This window comes from Geotrypetes seraphini, chromosome 1, assembly GCF_902459505.1.
Source record: "Geotrypetes seraphini chromosome 1, aGeoSer1.1, whole genome shotgun sequence".
Classification (NCBI taxonomy): Eukaryota; Metazoa; Chordata; class Amphibia; order Gymnophiona; family Dermophiidae; genus Geotrypetes; species Geotrypetes seraphini.
In genome coordinates, this window is record NC_047084.1 from 273,943,663 (window position 1) to 273,967,989 (window position 24,327).

General features: G+C 45.1%; 1 protein-coding gene across 21 annotated transcripts in view; it reads right to left on the reverse strand.

Annotated features, from left to right (window-relative positions):
• ST3GAL5 (ST3 beta-galactoside alpha-2,3-sialyltransferase 5) overlaps positions 1 to 24,327 on the reverse strand; it is a 212,928-nt gene that overhangs the window by 173,784 nt on the left and 14,817 nt on the right. For 10 of the 21 annotated variants that reach the window (XM_033951818.1, XM_033951751.1, XM_033951733.1 and 7 more), the window contains one exon: positions 20,768 to 20,860. The exons of the other annotated variants lie outside the window; for them this stretch is intronic. The gene's annotated coding sequence lies outside the window, so the exon portion shown is untranslated. The remainder of the gene's footprint in view (positions 1 to 20,767; positions 20,861 to 24,327) is intronic. 21 annotated transcript variants of the gene reach the window in all.

The window sequence follows — 24,327 nt, forward strand, 5'->3', positions numbered from 1 at the left end:
AAAAGGACACATTTTGATCACTAAATTGAAAATAAAATCATTTTTCCTACCTTTCTTGTCTGGTGATTTCATGAGTCTCTGGTTGCACTTTCTTTTATTGACTGTGCATCCAATATTCTTCCCTTTTTCCCTGTATGCTTCCTCTCCTCCAGACCTCATTCTCTCCCCCAACTTTTTCTTTCTTTCTCCCTGCCCCCTTCTTTCTCTCTCTCCATGCCCCCTTTCTTTCTGACTCCCTGTTCCCCCCTTTCTTTCCATTTCCCTTCTTTCTTTGTCTCCTTGCCCCCCCTTCTTTCTATCTCCCTGCCATCCCCAAGCCACTAGGTTTGCTGCCGCCACCAAGGAACAGGCCCTCAAGCCACTAGGTTTGCTGCCACCAAAGCCACCATTGGGGAACAGGCCCCCAAGCCACCGCCACCCCAAGCTCTCCCTGTAGAAGCATCATGCTGACCAGCATTCCGCTCCCTTACGTTAATTCTGACGTTAGAGAGGAGTTCCGGGCCAGCCAGGCAGCGATTGGCTGGCCCAGAACTTCCTCTCCGACGTCAGAATTGATGTCAGGGAGTGGAATGCTGGTCGATCCGATGCTTCTGCAGGGAGGGTGGTGGGGGACATCGGGGAGAGAAAGGCTGATCGGCCCGGTAGATTGGGACACGAGCCTGGGATGGGCTCCGTGATCGACTCGCGTTGCCTTCCCGATTTATCGGTTGATCGCGATCAACATATTGGGCACCCCTGTCTTATGCATAGTCACTGTGGCAATCTCAAACATTTGTAGGCAAGAACCAAGCTTGGGTGCCCGTCAGAAACCAACTAACTGCTATGAAATAAACAAACAAAAAAAACAAACCCTGACATGACTAGTGTTTGAGATACTTCATAACTAGCACCTTTTTTTCCTCTGACTTTGTACTTAAGGGGCTCATAATAATATATATATATTTTTTTAAACGTCCAAAAAGCGTTCTAAGTCGGTACTTGGACAATCAAAGAGACAGATCATCCAAGTACCGATAATCAAAACTGGTTTTAGACTTATCTAAAACGAGCTTAGAACATAAGAACACAAGAATTGCCGCTGCTGGGTCAGACCAGTGGTCCATCGTGCCCAGCAGTCCACTTCCGCAGCAGCCCTTAGGTCAAAGACCAGTGTCCTAACTGAGTCTAGCCTTACCTGTGTATGTTCTGATTCAGCAGGAACTTGTCTAATTTTGTCTTGAATCCCTAGAAGGTGTTTTCCCCTATAACAGCCTCCGGAAGAGTGTTCCAGTTTTTCTACCACTCTCTGGGTGAAGAACTTTCTTATGTTTGTATGGAATTTATCCTCTTTTAACTTCAGAGAGTGCCCTCTCGTTCTTTCTACCTTGGAGAGGATGAACAACTTTTCTTTATCTACCAAGTCTATTCCCTTCATAATCTTGAATGTTTCAATCATGTCCCCTCTCAGTCTCCTCTTTTCAAGGGAGAAGAGGCCCATTTTCTCTAATCTCTCACTGTACCTCTCGAGTAGTACCGTATCCTCCTTCATGTACGGCGACCACTGCTAGACGCAGTATTTCAGGTGGGGGCGTACCATGGCCCAGTACAGCGGCATGATAACCTTCTCCGATCTGTTTGTGATCCCCTTCTTAATCATTCCTAGCATTCTGTTCGCCCTTTTCGCCGACACAGCACATTGCGCAGATGGCTTCATTGACTTGTCGACCAGCACTTAGGTCTTTCCACTGCTTCTGTATGCCCAGAGTGAAAAGGGGTGTTTTTGGAAGAGTGGATATGGCGGGAGGTGGGCTGACCTAGACTTAGTCATCTGGCAGCCATAACCTAAAAACTTTGACAGGTTCCCAGCCAGAACTTATACGTTTTGACTTAGACCAAGTCAAAACAGGTATAAGTTCTGAATCGGGCCACTGAGCTGATCGCTCTCTCCCCAGACCCCCCCCCAACCTTAATAGATGGACGGATGGACGGGTCCTCCCTCCGTCCAGTCAGCAGGCCTGCTTTCCTCTGAATGGCAGGTCTGCCCCTTCCCGGTGCAATATGGGATGCACCGGGGAGGGGCCTAGGGCCTGATTGGTCCAGGCTCCTAAGGCCCGGCCCTTAGGAGGGACCTTAGGCACCTGGGCCAACTGGAATTGACTCAGTTGCCTAAAGCCCCTCCAATGGGCAGGGACTTAAGCACATGGGCCAACCGAATATTGGGCATCTCTCCTGCCGGGGAAGATTCAGGTGGGTCACAAATGATCACGGCAGGAGAGACTGGGCATCTAATCTAATCTATTTCTGTGTCACTAATACCTAGGCAGGCTCAAGGTGACTTATAGAGAGGGGCGAGGACGGAGAAGGGAGGAGGGGATGGAGAAGAGAATCAAATCTAATCCTTTGCTTTATATACCGAGTCATTCCCTACTCGAACCGGTTAACAAAACTTAAGATAAATTCATTAATGGAACAGTAATAAAATTAAAAAGAAAGAGGGCAAATTTGCATTCCGTCTTTAACTAAAATACTTAAAAAGTATTTCCCTACAACTATCAGTTAAAAATTTCTGAAATAAATACTTTTTCAAAGTTTTTCTAAAATATGTCAAAGAAAAAAGTTCTGAAAATTGAAGGAAGATCATTCCAAATTTTTACCATATTGAATGCCAGAGAATGAGAAAGTTTACCTAAAGTTTTAATCCCTCTTACAGAAGGTAATATTAATTTGTAGGTAGGAGAGGGGTAGAGGAGGGGAAGGACAGGTTACAGGTGATCAAGTGTCAAATAGATGAGTTATCAGCTTCTTCTGGAATATGGCATGGTTAGGTTCTGTTCTGGTTATTTATGGCAGGTCATTCCAAGTTTTTACTCCTAGAAAGGTGAGCAAGGAGTGGAAAACACGTTTGTATTGAAGATTTTTTGTGGAAGGGAGATTTAGAAGTACTTCTGTTGAGGGTTCTGCAGGAAGTAGACCATGCCTTAGAGAAGAGCTGGATGAGAGGAGCCGCGGAGTTTCTGTAAAGTATGTAGTGAATGATGCATGAAGTTTTGAAGGTTATTCGTGATGGGATGGGTAGCCAGTTCAGTTGCCTGTAATCGAGTCATTTTCTCAGGTTGAAGATTAGTCTAACAGCGTAGTTTTGGATGAGTTGCATTTTGTGGATTAGAGCAGTGTTGATTCCCATATAGATGGAGTTGAAGTAGTCCAGTTGTGGTAGTATCATCAGTTGTACAATTAAGGCGAAGTGGTGTTGGTGAAAATATGGTCTGATTAATCTTAGTTGTCTCAAGGTGTAGAGGGATTTCTTTTAGAGACTGGAAATTTGTGGTTCCCTGGTAAGTGTGGAGTGTAGTATGCAACCTAGGATTTTGGAGGATTCTTCTACAGGGAGGGTCTTGCCTGATCGAAGAGTGATGCTTGTTAGTGCCATCTGCTGGGGTGTGTGGAAGTATAGAACTTTGGTTTTAGTTGTGTTTAATTTTAGTTTGTTGGTAGTTGCCCAGATTTGGATTATTTCAATATTATGTAAGTCTTTGTTGGTGATGTCCGAGTGATTGTTGGTTATGGGAATAAGGAGAAAGGAGAGGGATTCAAGATGGCGATGGAGTGACTCGTGCTTTCAAGTGACTCCTGCACTTTATTGGCTACTTTATATTTTCTACAGCAACTTTACCTTTAGCATGCCTAAGCACAGGGGTAAGCAGTGGAGTGTTCTTCCTGCCTCCTCTTCCACTTCCCTGACGCGACAAGCGGCAATAACATCATATGCCGTTCCAGCGGGAGCGAGTGCATCCGCTGACCAAGGTGGGCAGACCTCAGTCTTGGAAGGTGAGGTATCGCTTAGCCCTTTGGGGCCTGGAGTTCCTCCGTGGCCCAGGACAATGTCGGGGTGCCTTCAACTGCGCAGGAAGCACCAGAGTTCATGTCTCCATCGGCATTGCAAGTCTCACTCCTGACCCCGGATATGAATTATAGCTTGCCAACTTCTTTATAGCCGACATTGGAGTTCGGAGGAATGGAAACTCGGAGTGCAGCAGGGAAGAAGGAGGCGAAACCAATTGGGGAGTCTCCTGGAATATCTCTCCCTGCTCCCCTGATAAGACCTGCAGTGATTGATATGGAGGCGATCCAGAGTGGTTTGGAAACTTTACATAAGATATGCTCTCAGTTTGTTGCCTCAGTACAAAACACTAATACTCAATTTAAAATGTTTGAAGAGAAATTTGAACAACAGTCTAATAGAATAGACAAATTAGAGAAATCAATGGCAGAAGTGAAGGTTTCTACTAATTTACGACTGAAGGAAAAGTTTTTGTTCACTAGGAAAATAGAAAATTTGGAGAATGCAAACAGAAATTTGAACTTGAAACTTTTAAATTTTCCTGTCTCTAAATTTCAGTCACCTAGAGATTTATTTCATTCCTTTTTAAACTCAGTTTTGAAATTTCCTGAAAATAATATGCCACCATTACAAAAGCTATATTACTTGAACCTTCCTAAAGAGAATAAAGAAAAAGGAGAAACATTACAAGGAGATCTGGATCTCACTGGTATGCTGGAAACATCTCAAGAGGAAATAGTGGTTAGAGCCACATTATTGGTAACTTTTGGTTTTCTTCAAGATAAGGAAGCAATTCTTCGTCTATTTTACAGGACTGATAATGTGGCATTTCATGGATTCAAAATTTCAATTTTTCCTGATGTATCGAAGTGGACGCAAGCCAGACGTAAGAAATTTCTGGCTTATCATCAGTCTGTTCTGAGTTTAGGAGTAACTTTTCAGTTATGTTTTCCTTGTAAATGCTGCATTACTTATCAGAGCAATAGATACATTTTTTATGAACCCGATCAATTAAACTTCTTCCTCGAGGGTAAAGCAACTAAAAGAACTTCAGAGACTTCCAAGGAATCACCCAACCAGGCCATTAATTAATTGACTCCAACTGCACTCTGTAATTTGATTTACTTTAGAATTATTTCCTGAAATCCAATATCCCTTGGACGTGATTGATTCTCTCTCCCTATAATGTGGACTTTAGTTTTAGTTACTAATGTGGAATTACTTTATAATTCGATTGTTTCTTTTTCAATTGTTATATTTCCTTTCAAGTGCTGTTTATCAACTTGTAAAATAATATAAATAAATAATTTTTAAAAAGGGAATGAGAAAGATGTCATCTGTATAGGACAATATGCTTTCGTCTTCAAATTTGATGTTATGAAGAGAGCTCAAGAAGAGGTTGAATAGGATGGGGGAGAGTGGGGAGCCTTGTGGCACGCCACAGAAGGCCCTCCAGGAGTTGGAGATCTCTCCATTCATTTTGACAATGTATTCCCTGTTATGCCAATTTCTGACAGTTTTGTTAGTAGTAGGTGGTGGTCTACTGAATCAAAGGCTGCTGAAATATCAAATTGAAGGAGTATTGCTCGACATCCTGTACTGAGCAGTTGTTTGGTTTTTGTGCTCAAAGTGAGGAGGAGAAGCTCTTTGCTGTGTTGTGCCGAATTGGGATTGGTGGAGGCATGAGTGTTGTTCAATGTAAGTTGTGAGCTGTTTGCACACGTGGGTCTTGATTATTTTTGTCAGAATGGGTATGCCAACGATGGGTCTATAGTTTGAGACTTAAGAGAGAACTGCCTTTGGTGATTTTGGTATAGGGGCGAGTGCTATTTTACCCATTGTTTCTGGCAAGTGGCCTTTGTTTAGGGAGTTATTTAGGAGGTTGGTAATCCAGATGGTGATCTGTTCAGGAACGATAGTGAGAAGATAAGAGGGGCAGTTGTCTAGAGGATTGCAGTGCACGGACAATTTGGATACTAGTTTTTTTGTGTCAGGGCTGGACAGGTTGGAGAATGAAGCCCAGATCTGATCTGATTCGGTGGGTTCAGTGAGGAGCTGAGACATGTCGAGAATGTGTGTCTCGGTGGTGAGAGCTTTGGTTACCTCAGATTGAACATTTTGATTTTGTTGAGAAAGAAGTCTGCTAGTTCTTGAGCTGTGATTTTGTTGAGGTGTCCAGTGGATTCTTGTTTCGATGGGGTTGTGAGTTATCGCACCAAGTGAAATAGCTTTTTATTGTCCAAAGTTTTGGTACCTAATTTGCTGGTGTAGTAGTTTTTCTTGGTCTCTGCTATGTTGGATTTATATTTGTTTATTGCCTTACGCCTTTGTGTTCTGAGTTCTTGTGTGACACTTTTCCGCCATTTCCTTTCCAGTCGCCTGCATAGTTGTTTGTCAGATCTCAGTGATTCGGTGAACCAGGGGGAATTATAATTCTGTTTTGTTTTGTGTGGATGGAGGGGGTGAGAGTATTCAAAGTATTGGTGACGGATTGGTTCCAACTTGATAGATAGTTATAGTACAGTCTGCCGGGGGGATTAAGGTATTCTCAACTATGTTCCAGAAGAGGACTGGTTTTGTCTTTCCTCTAATTAGTTTTACTTCCTTGATGGCTTTGTTGTTCAAGTTTGCTGTTGTGAAGTTTAGGCACCAAAGTTTTTCCTAGATTAACTACAAGATCCCACAAGGCGTCTAGTGTAACCTCAGGAGGTTTAACAATCGTTGAGAAAGCTTCTCAGATTCCAGACATACCTCCTGTCTGCCTTGGGCCGTCCCCTCCGATGTTCCTTCCTCAGGCTGGCTCCCCGGGTTTAAAAAAACCCTCTCTGGAGCTCACTGACAAGCCCTCACTGGCCTCTCGCGGTTCCCTCACTGCCTCTTCGTACGTATTGAGCTCGCGAGGAGAGCTTGTCATCTGGGGTTGAGGGGGTGGAACTCTAGTGTCGGGGCTGAGGGTAGCATCGAGCCCTGGGATGTCCACCAAAGCATCACTCACCGCCAGCGTCTCCAGCAGGCAAATCCACAAGGGACCAAGGTAACTTTCCACGTCTGTTCAACAGCGTCTGTTCAACAGCAAACTGCTGCAGCCATCTTGGATCCACCTACACACAATTCTTTACAAATATTCAATCATTAATGACAGGGAAAATTTGAAAAGTCTGCCTAATCTACAGGAATGCTCTAACAAATAAATGAGTTTTCAAAGATTTCTTAAGACTTCAGATTTTGACACAGCCTTAATGTACCATTCAGAGTATTCCATAACCGTGGACCTGACACAGAAATTGCTGCCATCCATGTTTTCTTATAATGTATCTCGTGTACATGCTCAAGTGTTAACTTCATTGTTAATTCTGAACGCAGAGAGCGAGATGGTAAATAATTCCTTAAACTTGCACTAGATACCATTGTGCCTTTACATATACTACCTGATGTATAATTGTCAATATTTTATACTCAATACGAAACCTAACAGGCAACCAGTGTCGCTGTTTCAACACTGGAGAGATATCTTGAAAATGTGACGTTCCAGTGAGTATCTTAGTTGCTGTATAATACGTATGTGGCACATGAGTAAAAAGTCTCTGATCTGAACTGGATCCCAGAATATCTTATGCTGACTACTTTTGGTCAATGAAGTTTCCAAGCTTGACGGAAACTTAATGTGTTAATGTGTTTACTTAACCTCTCTTTTTTGCTTGCTGGTCTATTCCTCTTACATGTTCCCTTTCTGTTGTTCTCCTCCTCCCTGAATATAAATATCACTTACTATGTCAGACCAAACCCAGTATCCTGACAGATCCCCCCCCCTCCCCCAAGAAGCTGCTGAGGATTTCTCCAAGTCTACCTTTATAATGGTTTATACAGAGGTTTTTCTTCCAGAACTTGTCTAAACCTTTTTCAAACCCAGCAATGGCTATCAACTTTTGCAACATCCTCTAGCAACAAAAGTTCAGAGCCTAATTATGCAGAGTGATAAAATTAATGCTCAAACATGTACTTCATTTCAAGGTGTATCCCCCACTATTCCACTCATTATTTTATAGACCTCTATCCTCTCTCAGCCTTCTTTTTTCCAAGCTGAAGAGAGAACCTTAACCTATTTAACGTTCAATGATTTTTTTATTGATGACTGCAGAACATAACCACAGGCATAACAGTTGAACATAACCAGGTTCGTCGTCTGTTTACAATGCTAACATCTTTCCCCCTTTCCCCCACTGATGCATAACACAACAATTTAATATGTATGGCATTTGCTGCAGCAGACATGAGTTCAAAACTGCCCAGTAGGCAACAATAAGTTCCTGAAGCAATAAATAATTTTGGGAATATAACCATAAAACAGCTTCAGATGAAAACTGGAATATTCATAATAGAGAAGTCAGTGTTTAATAATACAAACGTTAATTAACATACAAAAACCCTAATCTTTATTATATAAGAATATCAAAAAAATATGACATTCACAATCTCCAACACAGAAACCCACTAAAACCATCTCATATCACAAAGATAAAACCCTGAAATAATGAATCCTAAATAGATTTTTTCACAAAAGTCCAAGAAATTTCTTTTCACAAAAAGGTTAGTACAATTTCCAAATTTGAGATAAGAGTCCAAAACTGCTATGTTGCACTCATAGTGATACTTCTGTTAGATCAAATTAGATTGAGCAAGACTGGTTCTAATCAGTTCTGAAAGAAGTGTCACTACGAGTACAATATAGCAGTTTTGGACTCTAATCTAATATTCTATTTCTGCATCGCTCATACCTAGGTAGGCTCAAGGCGACTTATAGAGAGGGACGAGGAAGGGGGGGAGGGGAGGGGGAAGGGGAGGATACAGGTGATTAAGTGTCAAATAGCTGAGTTTTCAATTTCTTCCGGAATATGGTGTGGTTAGGTTCCGTTCTGATCACTTCAGTAAGGTCATTCCAAGTTTATACAGCAAGAAAGGTGAGCATGAAGTGGAAAACACGTTTGTATTGAAGATTTTTTGTGGAGGGGAGATTTAGAAGTATTCTGCTGAGGGTTCTGCAGGAGGTAGACCATATTTTGGAGAAGAGTTGGATGAGAGGAGCCACGGAGTTTCCATAAAGTATACGGTGAATGATGCATGAAGTTTTGAAGGTTATTCGGAAATTGTACTAACCTTTTTGTGATTTAGAAATTTCTTGGACTTCTGTGAAAAAAATCTCCTTCTTGGAATGAATATTTCAGGGTTTTATTTTTGTGCTATGAGGTGGTTTTAGTGGGTTTCTGTGTCTGGGGATTGTGAATGTCATTATATTTATGATGTGATATGCTTATATAATAAAGATTACAGATTTTGTATGTTAATTAAAGTTTGTATTATTAAACACAGACTTCTCTATTGTGAACAATAAGTTCCTGTACAAAATAACCCAAATTTCTAGCAACTCATCGAACATTGCAAGCTGAAACATAACAACCCTCCCCCCCAACACAACCTTCTCCTGCCTCCCCATCTCACCCTTGCTGAGCCTAAAGACAATTTTTTTTAAAAAGAAGGGGGTGTCTTAATCCAATATATGTAACAAGAAACTACATTCCTTTGGGTGGAAGGATTATATATAACGGTGCCATATTTTCTGAAAAGAAGCTTCCATGTCTGGGACCCTCGGGCATCTCGAGCTTCCCAGGTGACTAGTTGATGGACGCTATTGTGCCATTGCGAATAAGCCGGCAGCTCTGCCACCGTCCAATTCTGCAGCATACTTTTCCGGGCTAGCAGGCTTAGTTTTCTGCATAAGGTCAAATGTCCCTTTGCCATTCGGCTATAGGCTTTGGGTACATTCAATACTAATTGTAAAGAAGTGCCCTGTATGGACTTGTCCACTAACGCTGATATGTATGTCATTATTTGTTGCCAAAACCTTTCGATAACTGGACAGTCCCAAAAGGCATGTCCAAATGTACTATCCACCTGCCCACATTTAACACAAGTGGGGGCCTGAGTGCCTCACTATAAAATATAGGCTCTCAGGAGCACCCTATAAGTCTCCCATAACCAGGCACTCTGCGTCAAGTGAGGGATGGACTTAATATTGGTCAGCACATCCCAGTGTCCTGAATTCACCTGTAACTTAGTCTCCCAAGCCATGCGGCATTTAAGAAAGCTTTTTTCTGGCAGTAATGAGTCGATATCTATAGCTAGTCGAGATATGGTTAATATCTCCTCATTCACCGGGGTGAAGAATTGGCATAGCTTAGTTCCCATGTGTTTACCCAGCTGTGCTCTGTTGAGGGATCACCTTTTTCCATCAACAATATACAACAAACATATATAGAAACATAGAAATAGACGGCAGATAAGGGCCCACGGCCCATCTAGTCTGCCCACCTTAATGTCCCTCCCCTACCTTTGCCCTGTGAATAGATCCCATGTGCCGATCCCATATGTGCATGTGAAAAGCTCAGACCCACAACCAACCTATAGTGATAAACCTATATAGAGTTTAAACACTGCAAAAATAAACTCAGTGCTGTAATGTGCAGTATATTCAGTATTTATCTGTACGGTGGAAAAGCTATGGCCCGTCTCATATCTGCTCCGTTTTATAGCGCTATGTGCTAAATGCGTCTGAAAATGCTGTCTCAAATATCCCTCGACCCCCCAACTCCAGTATTACGAATTGGAGCTTCTTCAGGAGGGGACTCCATTCGCGGCACTCCACCCCCGAACCTATACAGCTTTTCCACCATACAGAATGTATATTACAGCACTGAGCTTATTTTTTTGCAGTGTTTAAACTCTGTTAATGAATACGGTGGTTTGAGATAGTGAATAGCTGTGATGGTCTCGTTAACAACTAGCTCCGTGTTTATCACTATAGGTTGGTTGTGGGTCTGAGCTTTTCACATGCACATATGTTTGTTGTATATTGTTGATGGAAAAAGGTGATTATTTGAGTTTTCTTTTTCTTTATATATTTTTGACTCTATTGAGGGATGCTACATAATGTATCACCTGACAAAATGCAAATTGTGCACTCCAGGAATCCCCCACTAGGTGTCTGAGATCATCATAGCCGCACTCGAGACCATTTTCCCCCAAAATATGTTCAAGGGTAAATATACCAACATCCACCAAGTCTCGAAATCTTTTATTCTCTTGCCCCAGTAGGAAGGATGGATTACCCCTCAAAGGTAGTAAATTGGTTACTCCCGGATCTCCACCTAACAATTTTACAAGCCAGCACCAAGCATCTTGTAGGGAGCAAAATAATATGCTATTCCCCTAGTTGTTAAGGGGAATTCTTGTTTTTCTCGATTTATATTGTTAAATAAAAATAAGTTAGCCCTTTCTTAAAGTGGGCTAGATGGAAATAGTTAATACTTAATAATGATTTTATTTCCTAATGGTGTTTGACTATAAAATTCCATTCTTTACTGTTCTGGAAAATGAACTGTTGTAAAAATTATAAATTAAAAAAAAAATAAAATACCTCTAAGATATGGTGGTAACTGACCCCTAGTCAAGTGAAGCAGGGCAAATGCCTCATGGTGAACAAAAGTCCCTTTTCATAGGAATAGGTGTATATTGTGATGTGCAGGCCACCCAATCCCCCAAGTGCCACAGGTAGACTAGCATAATTATACACTTGGATATTGGGCAGCCCCAGACCACCCCTTGTCCAGCTGCCCAATAACACCTGATATAAAATTTTTGGTTTCTTAGAAAAGTGTTTCTCAACACATGGTATGCATACCCTTGAGGGTACAAAGCCTGGCCGCCACTACCGGGGATCCTTATCTGTCTGCACGCTGCTGAAGCCATTTCCAGGGATCCCTCCCTCCCCGCCTGCCCACTGCTGAAGCCACTTCTGAGGATCCCTCCCTGGCCACCCACTGCCAGGGATCCCTCCCTGCCTGTCTGAATGCCCACCACACCACCCCCCATCTCTGAAGTCATACCTGTTACTTTGTCGAAGCTGGACTCGCTTCATCCTCTCTCAACAGCAACTCCATGCAGGGACGTAGGCAATGACTCACACGCTGCGTAGCTGACCCAAAACCTTCTCTCTGACGTCAGAGGGAAAGATTGTGGGACAGCCACATGCAGCATGTAAATGACTGCACACGCTGTCCCTGCACAGAGTTGCTGCTGGGAGAGCATGGAGCGAGTCTGGCTCCCACAAAGTAACAGAGAAGACAGGGATCCCTGGCGATGCAATTTAATTATGGAACAAAAACTGGAAGGCAGTGAGGAGGAGAGGGCACGAACTCAACACAGAAAGAAAGAGGGGCATGAACATAGGACACAGAATGGAGAGAGGAAGGGGCACTAACTTGGGATAACGGGGCAGGGAATAGAAAGGGAGAATTGTTGGGCATGAGCGTAAGTGAGAGATGGTTGCCATGGGGAAAGAAAGGAAGGAAAATTGAGCATGGCGAGAGAGAGGCATGAGGAAGAGATGCATGGGGAATAAAAGGATGAGAGGGAGAAATGTTGGCTATGGTGGTGGAGAGGGACCAGAGGGACAGATTGAAGGGGATGGAGGGAAAGATGTGGCATGGTGCTGGAGAAGGGTGATAGAAGAAGAAATGGGCATGAGGCTAGTGGGCAGTGGTGAAAAATGCTGCACATGATCCAGGAGATGAAAGAGGGAGAAATGTTGCCAATACATTTGTACATTCCAATGTACTTTATGATTTCATCCTGTCATGAGCTTATCACACCTAAGGAAACAAGTTAACTAAACTCTTCACTTTAAGTTAGACTGGTTCCATGCCCTCCAAAGAAAGCTGTGACAAGTGCAGACTTGGTTACTCCAGATATTTCAGGTCATGCTCACAGGTCGAGGTGTTGAATACTGGATGACCACACTAAAATCTCTTATGTTCTCATGTTCAGCATTACACTCTCCAATCCAGAAATCTCCATCTCTTGGTCAGAAAAGTGGTAGAGTTTAAGTCATGAGGCAGTATCCGTTGCAGCAGCCATGGTCCCCATTTCTTATCAGCCGATGGTATCTTCTTTCTTTCTTCACTGCATTTCACTCTCGCTGGGCAGTAAGAAGGACCTGGGAAGAGTCTCTTGAAGTGGGTAACATTTCTCTCTCTCATCCTTCTATTCCCCATGCATCTCTACTTCATTCATCTCTATATATATGCCCAATTTCCTTTCGTCCTTTCCCCATATGCACCATCTCTTTCCCTCTCACTCACACACTTATGCCCAACAATTCTACCTTTCTATTCCCTCCCTCCTATGTCCCAAGTTAGTGCCCCCTTCCTTGCCTTCGTCCCAAAATCATGCGCCTCCCATGTCCCAATGCGCTCCTTCCCCCTCTTTCGCCTAGATCATATCTCTCTCTTCCTACTTGCTCACTCCAGGGCCACACTTGCTTCCCTCAGGGCTGTCCAGCTGGGCTGTTCCTTCCTACTTTCAACGGCACTTGTTGCAGGAATGCGGGCAGCTGCTGCACATGGCTGACTCACAAGCCTTCTCTCTGATGTCAGCTCTGGCATTGGAGAGAAGGCTTCCAGATCAGCCATGTGCAGTAGCTGCCTGTGTCCCTGCAACAAGTGCTGCTGAAGGCATTATTTTGGATAAAGATCTCACATTCCATCAACAAATCAGTGCTGCAACACAAAAATGCTTTCACAAGTTACGACTCGTTCATTCTATTTCCTCCCTTCTTGACCCCTCATCAATCAATAAACTGATTCATTCCCTTGTCATCTCAACCCTGGACTACTGTAATGCTCTCTACCAAGGAATAACCCAGAAGGAAATCCGTCGCCCCCAATTAATACAAAAAACTGCTGTTAAACTAATCTACCTTGCAAAAAATACGATCATGTTACTCCTCTCCTCTGCAAATTTCACTGGTTGCCCATCACACACTGCTTCACCTTGTGACGGGGCCAGGGGCAAGCCTAGTGCTGACAATCCAGCTCCCGCCCCAGGCGCAAGTATTAGCGCTCTTTGAAGGACCACTCTGGAATAAGCACAGCAGAGAAAAAGGAAAGAAAAAAAATCCTTCCACCAATAATTGTCAGTTCCAAGTTTTATTATCCAGTTCAATTGCACTGGTTCTAATACAGCCACACTGGCTGATGATGCTTGGAAGGAAATTTATCACAAACAAAAGTTCTCTTTTACAGCAAGTCCTTGCTTCAATCAGGAAAGAAACCCCCCCAAAAACATTTCCCTTTAAACAGGGTTTCTTTCTCACAGTTCTGCTGCCATGCTTTTCACAGTTCTGGGCAGCATTCTGGTTTCAAGAACTTATATACAAGCATTTAGCTCCACTCTTTTTAGGCTTGGCACAATTATTGTATTGAGCCCACTGTTTCTTCAGGAAGTTCTCCCCACCTGACTGACTGAAGTATGAATATCCCACTGACCCTTCTTATTTCTGGGCAGTGGGCTGGGAACCATCCATCCTTGTTTTAATGGTCTAAGATTCCCCTCCCAAAAGTTCCCACTATCAGGGATGTGCAATGTCAGGTCACTGAAATCACTGTGGGCTTTATTCCTCCTTCTAAGGTTAGTTAGCATTACCCATCCCCCCACTCACTATGCTTTGCTTGCATACAGGGATTCTGGTTTAATTTCTGCTACTAAGTAATCCTCACATTCACACCTCAAACACTCTTTCATTATACAGTCCCTCCTGAGGACAGAAATGTTTCTTTTAAGTACTTTAGACCATTGTTGTCGAACAAACTTTCATTCCCTTCCCCCACACAGACCTTACTAACTCATGCTGCATTCAGACATATTGGGCTAGATTCACTAACCCTCCGATCCATATCCGATCCGTGGAAGATTGGAGGCAAGCCAACCAATTCGCCAATCATCTGCATGCAAATGGGGGCAATCGGAGACACACCACCAATCGACTGCACGGATCGGATTGAGCCCTGACAGTATTGACAGGAGAAGCAGCCTCCTGTCACTGCTGTCAGAGCTCTGCCTGCTTTTTTTTTTTTTTTTTTTTTTTAATAGGCCACAAAATATCAGGCCTATCCCCCCAAAAAAAGCCTTCCCTGTGCTGCACCCCCCCTCCATGCTCGCCCAAGCCCGCACACACTCCACCCCACCCCGGCATGGCATACCTGCCCAGCCCACCCCCTCTCTGTACCAATATCCTCGGGAGCAGGAAGGGTGCTCAGTCCCTCCTGCTCCAGGCCTCCTCCGAGGCCGGCCGGCTGACCAGGCAAGGCCCAGTCCCTCTCCATACCTTGTAATATCTTTAGGAGCAGGAGTGCTCAGTTACTCCTGCTCCACGCCTCCTCCACCACAAGTGCGGCCTTAGGCCACCCCCCAATGAATCATCAGATGCACGGGGATGCAATCAGGGACTTCCTTAGGGAGGCGTCTAGGGAAGTCTCTGATTGGCCAAAACAATGGCTAATCAGGGACTCCCTTAGAATCCTCCCTAAGGAAGTCCCTGATTGGTTGAGGCCCCCCAAGCCCCTCCAAAGGGAGGAGCCCGAGGCACCTCAGCCAATCAGGGCCTTAGGCCCCTCCACGTGTATCTAATGATGCATCAGGGCGTGGCCTAAGGCCGCATTTCTGGCAGAGGAGGCGTGGAGGAGGGACTGAGCACCCCTCCTGCTCCCAACTTTTAGGTACAGGGAGGTGTCGTGGTGGGCCAGTCCTGTCGTTGTGATACGGTAGCCAATCAGGGGTGGTGCGGTGGGCCGGTCGGGGGGGTGACTCTTGCCTGTTTGGGGGGAAGGGGCAACTCAGTTGATGGAAGGGCAGGAGGGAGTTTTCATCCCTCCTGCCATATTCGCACGGGCAGGGAGGGCAACGTCGGGTGGTGGAAGGAAGAAGTGGGCATCCTTCCTATTTCTGGGTCACCGGGGGGGATTGTGTTTGTCGTGGGGGGCCCTCAGTCATATTTTGACAGGCTTGTCTGTCTTTTCTTTTTTTTTTATGGGGCACATATTTTGCATGTGTAACAAACGCAAAATCTGTGCCAAGAGAAAAAAATGAATAAAAAAGAGACAGGCAGGCATGTCAGAAAACCTGCAGATCTGTCGGTAACTCAGTTACCAACAGGTCTGCAGTAATCGGGTTTGCCGATAGTAAAACCCGATTCAAAATAGCCAAGCAATTGTTAGTGAATCAATCGCTTGGCTATTTTGTATGGGGTTTTACTAATTTGCAGGGGAGGATCGGGATCAGATCGCTATAGGCTTTAGTGAATAGTGCAGGAGGGAAATCTGGTCGCAAAGGGCTCGCAAACCAATCGGTTTGCTTTATGAATCTAGCCCATAGTCTAGGGCAGGGATCTCAAAGTCCCTCCTTGAGGGCCGCAATCCAGTCAGGTTTTCATGATTTCCCCAATGAATATGAATTGAAAGCAGTGCATGCACATAGATCTCATGCAGATTCATTGGGGAAATCCTGAAAACCCGACTGAATTGCGGCCCTCAAGGAGGGACTTTGAGACCCCTGGTCTAGGGCTTCTGGGCTGCAATCCATTTCATTCCCCTCAGAGATATCTCCCTCTACCTCCATAAGAGATTCCTCACTCTCTGAAGCTGAATACAAGCTATCCTCTGGAGCAGCATTTGGACAGCCCTGTCCAAGGAATTTTTCCCTTATAATTAGCCTCTGCTTTGTCAGCATGGCTGTGCTCTGGGATAGGAGGCTTTCTAGCAAAAGGCAGTAAGACAGAGCTTCTAGCCTTCTGTTCCCTGTTCTGTGAGGAACGACCTTCCCTCCAGGTTCCTGATTGTCTGTCCGGTGTGTTCTCAGCTGGTTTAATTTATCTTGCTATGAAATTTTCACTTGGGCTCTGAGCACATTTTGCCTGTCAGCTCCACCCCTTTCCTTAACCCTTGCTGTGTCAGATTGCCTGACCAGAGGTTTAACTGAAGAATTAACAGATAGTTTATAAAATAAATTATAGGGGCTTGGAATAGGTATTCTGTTCTTCTCTTCCATCCCTTCTCTGTTCTGCCCTGTCTGTCTGATCTTAGCACTGGGAATAGAATTAATGGGCAGCTTCTTGGCTTAGGAATAGGCACATTTTCTTTAGTGGCAGGGTTTAGAGCAGATTTTGAACACGTGACAGGAGCTTCCCTGTCACAACTTATAAAATACTACTTCTTGCATTCAAAACAAAAAATTCCCACCAACCAGCTTTCACTGATAAACTTTTAATTTCATATGCATCAGGACCCTTCAATCCAGCAATCAAAACCTGTTCACTATCCCTTCAATACGAGAACACTTTTAAGATACCACTCGCAAATCCATCTTCTCTATCACAACTCTCACACTGTGGAATGCTCTTCCCTCTGAGCTTCGTTGAGAAAACTCTTTCGATAAATTTAAATCCAAACTTTTAAAACATTCCTCTTTAAAGACGCCTTCACACTGTAAAACTCTTTCACCTATTAAAACTGATCATCCTTTGCAGAAGTCTTAAAACAAACAAAATGCTTCATTTGAAGCGACCTCCCCAACCTAATTGTACTTCCCTTTCCCATTTTCCTGTTTTTATTTCGATGTATTATTAATCTCTCCTTCCCTTTCTCTTCTAATGTATCATGTATGTCAATGCGTAAATGCTTCCCTTTTTCTTAGTTTAGATGTTTTTAATTTTTTAATATATATTTCATTTTATTGTAAACCATTTAGATACCTGTATGATAAACGGTATATCAAAAATAAAGAAACTTAAAAAACTTGAAGCAGCAACCCAGCTGGAAGGAGGTAACTGGGATCACCCGCTGACCCAGGCAACTTCCTTACTATGTTAGATCAACAAGGGATCAAAGAGGAAAAAGAATAAAGAACTGGCGTGGCTCACTGTAGAGGTTAAGGAAGCAATCAGAAACAAAAAAAACTCATTTAAGGAGTGGAAAAGATCAAAAATGGATGAAAACTGGAATAAGCACAAACAACATCTACACAGGTGCCCATAAGGCAGTAAAAGGGGCCAAAAGAGACTACAAGGAAAAAATAGCCAAGGAGGCGAAAAACTTCAAGCCGTTCTTTCAATATATTAAAGGGAAACGACCTGCGGAAGGAAGCGGTGGGACCATTGGATGACCAAGGAATAAAGGGAGCGTTAAAGGAGGATAAAGCAATCACCGACAGACTGAACACGTTTTTTGCGTCTGTATTTACCGAAGAGGATATACACAGCATACCGGAACCCATCAGGCTATATGCTGGAAGTGAACATGGGAAACTGACAGGTTTAACGGTCAGTCTAGAAGAGGTATACAGGCAGATTGATAGGTTTAAAAGTGATAAATCCCCGCAACCAGATGGCATCCATCGAGGGTCATCAAGGAACTGAAAGGGACCATAGCTAAACTGCTTCAACTAATAGCCAATCTGTCGAACAAATTGGGAAAGATTCCAGAGGACTGGAAGATGGCGAATGTTATGCCGATCTTCAAAAAAGGTACGAGGGGAGACCCGGGAAACTACAGACCGGTAAGTCTGACCTCAGTACTGGGAAAGATGGTAGAGGCGCTGATAAAGGACCGCATCATTGATCACCTTGATGGACTTGGTCTGATGAGGACCAGTCAGCACGGTTTCAGCAAGGGCAGATCTTGTTTGACAAACTTGCTACACTTCTTTGAGGTAGTAAATAGGCAGATAGACAAGGGCAACCTGGTCGACATTATATATCTGTACTTTCAGAAAGCATTCGACAAGGTTCCGTATGAATGACTACTTCGGAAAATTGCAAACCATGGAATCAAGGGTAAAATACTCATGTGGATTAAAAACTGGCTGTACCATAGGAAACAGAAAGTGGGGGTAAATGGATAATACTCGGACTGGAAAAGCGTCACTAATGGGGTGCCGCAGGGCTCGGTGCTTGGACCCATGCTCTTCAACATCTTCATAAATGATGTGGACATAGGTACGACGATACAATACGAAGCTGTTCAGAGTAGTGAAGACACAGGGGGATTGAGAAGATTTGCAACGTGACATAATCAGGCTCGAGAAATGGGCATCAACATGGCAGATGAGATTCAATGTGGATAAATGCAGTGATGCATGTCGGTAACAAAAATCTCATGCACGAATACAGGATGTCCGGGGCGGTACTTGAAGAGAGCTCCCAAGAATGGGACTTGGGAGTTCTGATCGACAAGTTGATGAAGCCGTCCACGCAATGTGCAGCGGCAGCAAAAAGGGCGAACAGAATGCTAGGAATGATAAAGAAGGGGATCACGAACAGATCAGAGAAGGCTATCATGCCGCTGTACCGGGCTATGGTGCGCCCTCACCTGGAGTACTGAATCCAGCACTGGTCGCCAAACATGAAAAAGGACACGGTACTACTCAAAAGGGTCCAGAGAAGAGCGACTAAGATGGTTAAGGAGTTGGAGGAGCTGCCGTACAGCAAAAGATTAGAGAAACTGGGCCTCTTCTCCCTTGAACAGAGGAGATTGAGAGGGGACATGATCGAAACATTCAAAGTACTGAAGGGAATAGACTTAGTAGATAAGGACAGGTTGTTCACCCTTTTCAAGGTAGGGAAAACAAGAGGGCACTCTCTAAAGTTGAAAGGGGATAGTTTCCGTACGAACCTAAGGAAGTTCTTCTTCACCCAGAGAGTGGTAGAAAACTGGAACGCTCTTCCAGAGTCTGTCATAGAGGAAAACACCCTCCAGGGATTCAAGACTAAGTTAGACAAGTTCCTGGTGAGCAAGAGCTGGTAGGACTAGTCTCAGTTGGAGCGCTAGTCTTTGACCAGAGGGCCGCCGTGTGAGCGGACTGCTGGGCATGATGGACCACTGGTCTGACCCAGCAGTGGCAATTCTTATGTTCTTATGTTCAGCAGTGGATCCCAGTTACCTCCTTCCAGGTGGGCTGCTTCTCCTTCCTGCTTTCAGCGGCACTTGTTGCAGGGGACACAAGCAGCCGTTGCGCATGGCTGACCAAGAAGCCTTCTCTCTGATGTCAGAGCTGATGTCAGAGAGAAGGCTTCTGGGTGTTGAGAACATCCGATATAGAGTACTGTATCCCATCTGAATAGGATTAAAATACATAGGGGAAAACTAGAGATTCCTTCCCGGAATCATATTGGGGAGGCTAATGGTGATAACTGTATTAAGCAGGATATAAGGGGGTGAACCCTTAACCAATATGTATGAGACACCCCTTGCCTGGGAAACTTGAAAAGACACTAATATATATACACACACATACACACCTTCATGGTGCTTTTGTAAAAAACTTACAGAAACTGGCGAAGCTTGCCTGCAGTCACTTGTTTATGGACGCAAGCTTCTCCTCTGACGCAACCGAAGTTGCATCAGAGGAGAAGCTTCCGCCCACACACACGCGAGTGCAGGCAGGCAGGCTTCGCCGGCTTCTGTAAATTTTTTACAAAAGCGCCGTGAAGGTAAGGGGGAGGGAGGGAGTTAGATTTGCCCGTAGTTAGGTAGAGAGGGGGCCGCGTGCCTTCTCTCCCTTAAGTTTCTTTACTAACACGCCGTGAAGGTAAGGGGGAGGAAGGGAGATTCTCGGGCCACTGAAGGGCGGTGAGGTGGCGAGAGGGAAGGGTGGATGCTACGGGGCGGGGCGGTGAAGGGGACGGCGGTCCGGTGACGGGGCTGTGACAGGGACAGATTTTTTTCCTCTACTTGGAATATTAATTCTAGCAGAAGTGGTGCTGAGTTGGGTCAGTTGTGATTTCTAAAGATATATGCGGACATTCTGCTTTGCCTCTTGTTTGTGGGTCTGCAAAAACTTGCTGCTTCAGCCTCAGAATATCACAAGTCTATATTGCTCAAAGGATTTATTAATTGAATCTGCAGTTCTACACCACAAATCAGTCTGTGTATAACTCTAACGATAGATTTTGGAAGGGTGGTAATGATACAGAAGTCAAAAGGAGAAATAGTAAATTTATAGGTGATTTAGAAAGAGATCATGATGTGACATTGTTCAGCATAAACAGTTGAGTACATTAACCTTGGTTAAGGATACGGATTGCACTAATGCTTTGCGAAGGAGTGTCCAACCTCAGTCCTCAAGAGCCTCAATCTAATTGGGATTTCAGGATTTCTAAAAAAAAAAAAAAAGATTAATAGACATGAGATGATTTGTATGCACTGCATCCATTGTATGCAAATAGATCTCAGGCATATTCATTGTGGAAATCCTGAAAACCTGACTTGGCAAGGGTCGAGGTTGGTCACCCCTAGTTTAGCTCATCTACTAAATTCCCTGCTATAAATGTCTCCTCACGCCACTGTTAGTCTACTAAGAATGCTGGCCCCTCTTACATTCCAATGGCTTGTTCTGTGCATTTTTCTTTTGGACGTTTTCTTTTTAAATAGTTCAAAAAGATAGACACGCATCTGAAAAATTGTCATTTAAAAAAAAAAAATACCAAGGTAGACGTTTTGCAGTTTTGAAAATGAAAACATTTGATAGTGGATTTTTGTGCATCTTCCACAAAGCATCTAAACTCAGATTTAGAAATCATATAAAAAATGCCCCGCTATATGGAACAAACCTCCAAAGCAATTGGCTCTTTGGAAGTTTGGATAAAAAAATTTTGATGTGTAAAAAACATTTGAATGATTTTGAGCCTAAAGTGGCAGTACTGCAGGCTACAAGTACAATACATGTTAAGAATGATAATGTATCCTATCACAGTGGCGTTCCAAGGGGGGGGCGGGAGGGGTGGTCCGCCCCGGGTGCCAGCCCTGAGGGGGTGCTCCCGGCCTTGCCGTTCAGTCCCCCCCACCCCCAAAGGACCGCTCGCCCCACTGTGAAGCAGCCTGCAGCAGGATCGCGACGTCAGCGATCCCTGAGCTGCTTGGGCGCTGCTTCCTGCGCCACGGTCCCGCCCCTCCTCTGATGTCAGAGGAGGGGCGGGACCGCGGCGCAGGAAGCAGCGCCTAAGCAGCGCAGGGATCGCTGACGTCGCGATCCTGCTGTGGCTGCTTCATAGGTGGTGCAGGAAGTGTCAGTGGGGCGAACGGTCCTTCAGGGGTGGTGGGGGGGGAATGAACGGCAAGGCCGGGAGCATAGGTAGTGCTGCTTCATAGGTGGTGCAGGGAGGCCAGGGGGGCGAGCGGTCCTTCGGGGTGGGGCGGGCGGGCAGGCAGGCAGGCAGGCTTTCAAGGGGGAGGGGGGTGACAGGCAGGCAGGCAGGCCTTCAAGGGGGGACAGGCCTTCAAGGGGGGGGACAGGCAGGCCTTCAAGGGGGGGACAGGCCTTTGGAGGTGTGTGCAGACCTTCAAGGGGGAGGGACAGGCCTTCAAGGGGGGGCAGGCAGGCCTTCAAGGGGGGGCAGGCAGGCCTTCAAGGGGGGGGACAGGCCTACAAAGGGGTGGGACAGGCCTACAAGGGGGTGGGACAGGCCTACAAGGGGGTGGGACAGGCCTACAAGGGGGGGTGCAGGCCTTCAGGGGGGTGCAGGCCTTCAGGGGGGGTGCAGACCTTCAAGGGGGGGACAGGCCTTCAAGGGGGGGGATAGGCCTTCAAGGGGGGGGACAGGCCTACAAGGGGGTGGGACAGGCCTTCAAGGGGGGTGCAGGCCTTCGGGAGGGTGCAGGCCTTCAAGGGGGGGACAGGCCTTCAAGGGGGGGTGCAGGCCTTCAAGGGGGGGGTGCAGGCCTTCAAGGGGGGGTGCAGGCCTTCAAGGAGGGGACAGGCAGGCAGGCCTACAAGGGGGACAGGCCTACAAGGGGGTGGGACAGGCCTTCAAGGGGGTGGGACAGGCCTTCAAGGGGGTGGGACAGGCCTTCAAGGGGGTGGGACAGGCCTTCAGGGGGATGCAGGCCTTCTGGGGGGTGCAGACCTTCAAAGGGGGGGACAGGCAGGCAGGCCTTCAAGGGGGGGGACAGGCCTACAAGGGGGGACAGGCCTACAAGGGGTTGGGACAGGCCTTCAAGGGGGGACAGGCAGATCTTTAAGGGGGGACAGGCCTTTGGGGGGGACCCTGGTTTAGAAGTACACAGAGGGAAGGGGTGTTCAAAGAGACGTGCATATGCCAAACTTTGGGGGGGAGGAAGAAATAATGGGTCTGAAAATAGAGGAGAGGGAGAGAGATGATGGACCATGGGATTTAGGGTGGGAAGGAACAGAAAGGGAGAGAAATTGGACACATGGGATGGTGTGGAGGAGGGATAGAGATACTGGATAGGAGGGTAATTGGGAAAAGAAAGGGAGAGATGGTGGACTCTGGGGTGGTGGGGAAGGAGGGAGAGATGCCGGATGAAAGGGTAGTTAAGAAAAGGTGGATCTGTGGAGGGAGATGAAAAAAAGGAAAGATACCAGACTTCCTGGGGAGGGAAGAGAAATGGAAAGGGAGGACAGAGTTGGCAGATGGATGGATAGCATGCAGAAAGAAGAAAGAAGGAGACCCTGGCAAGCAAGTTATCAGAAGAAAACTAGAGCCTTGGACCAACAAGATTTGAAATATAACCAGACAACAAAAGGTAGAAAAATTAATTTTATTTTCTGTTTTGTGATTATAATATGTCAGATTTGAAATGTGTATCCTGCCAGAGCTGGTGTTGGACTGCAAACGTGAGCTAGGATTTAACAGAGAGAGGAAAAGTCCTTTTTGTTTCTTTATTTTATTTACACCACAGCGCCAGTGTGGTTAGGAGAAGCCAAAGGGGGTGAAAAAGCTATAAAACCCACCAGAAGTTTTGAAAAAATCACCCAACTGGTCAGGAAAATCGAATTGAAAAACCAATTCAATAGGCTGAATCAAATCGAAATTTTTTTTCCTGAATCTGGCAGCATTAGTTTGCGCTACTGTCTTAGACTTTAGGACCTGGGATTGGGGAGAGATGGCATCCTCAGTACTTTATAATGCAAGTGAAACGAGGATTTGGTCAGACTTTTGAAGGGTCTGCAGAAAAAAAATATTGTATAGGCCGGGGACATGAGACAGCAGGAAATGGGAACTTTTCTTCCTTCTATTTTTGTGAAGGAAAAGGCTGAGAATGTCAGAGAGTTCAGTTAAAATATGCGCTTTATAAGAAAATATAATAATGTGTTTTATAAAGTTTATAGCATAGCTGGCCTACCCAGTGAGGTGTTCCTAGTGGTGGTGATGGCAGCGTGTCAATGTGTTGAGAGGAAGAGGTGGTCTGGGAAATTCTGCTGTGCAAACTCCGGGCCCATTTCCACCCCCCAGTTAGTCCACTCCACTCAACTGGTTCACACACTGAGTGGGTCTTAGGGTGTTGTTTTGGGATCTCTTCCAGTGGTTTATCAGTATCTTCTTCTGGTCCAAGGAAGGAAACTTTGTTATCCTTAGCATTGACCTACAGAATATATTTGTAACAGCGCTGCTTGTGTGGCATTAGGCTATGTAGTGATCGAAAGAAAAAACAGACCTTTGCACATTTTTGCACTATATGGTGGGTGTATGAGGAGATTCACATTTCCTGCACAGCTAAGTCCATGTGAAGTTACCTTGTGCTGTATTTGACATCTAGCAAGACCCCCAGAACATATCACCCCGGGTAGTGAGGGATCTGCATACCAAGTTTCGTTCAAATCGG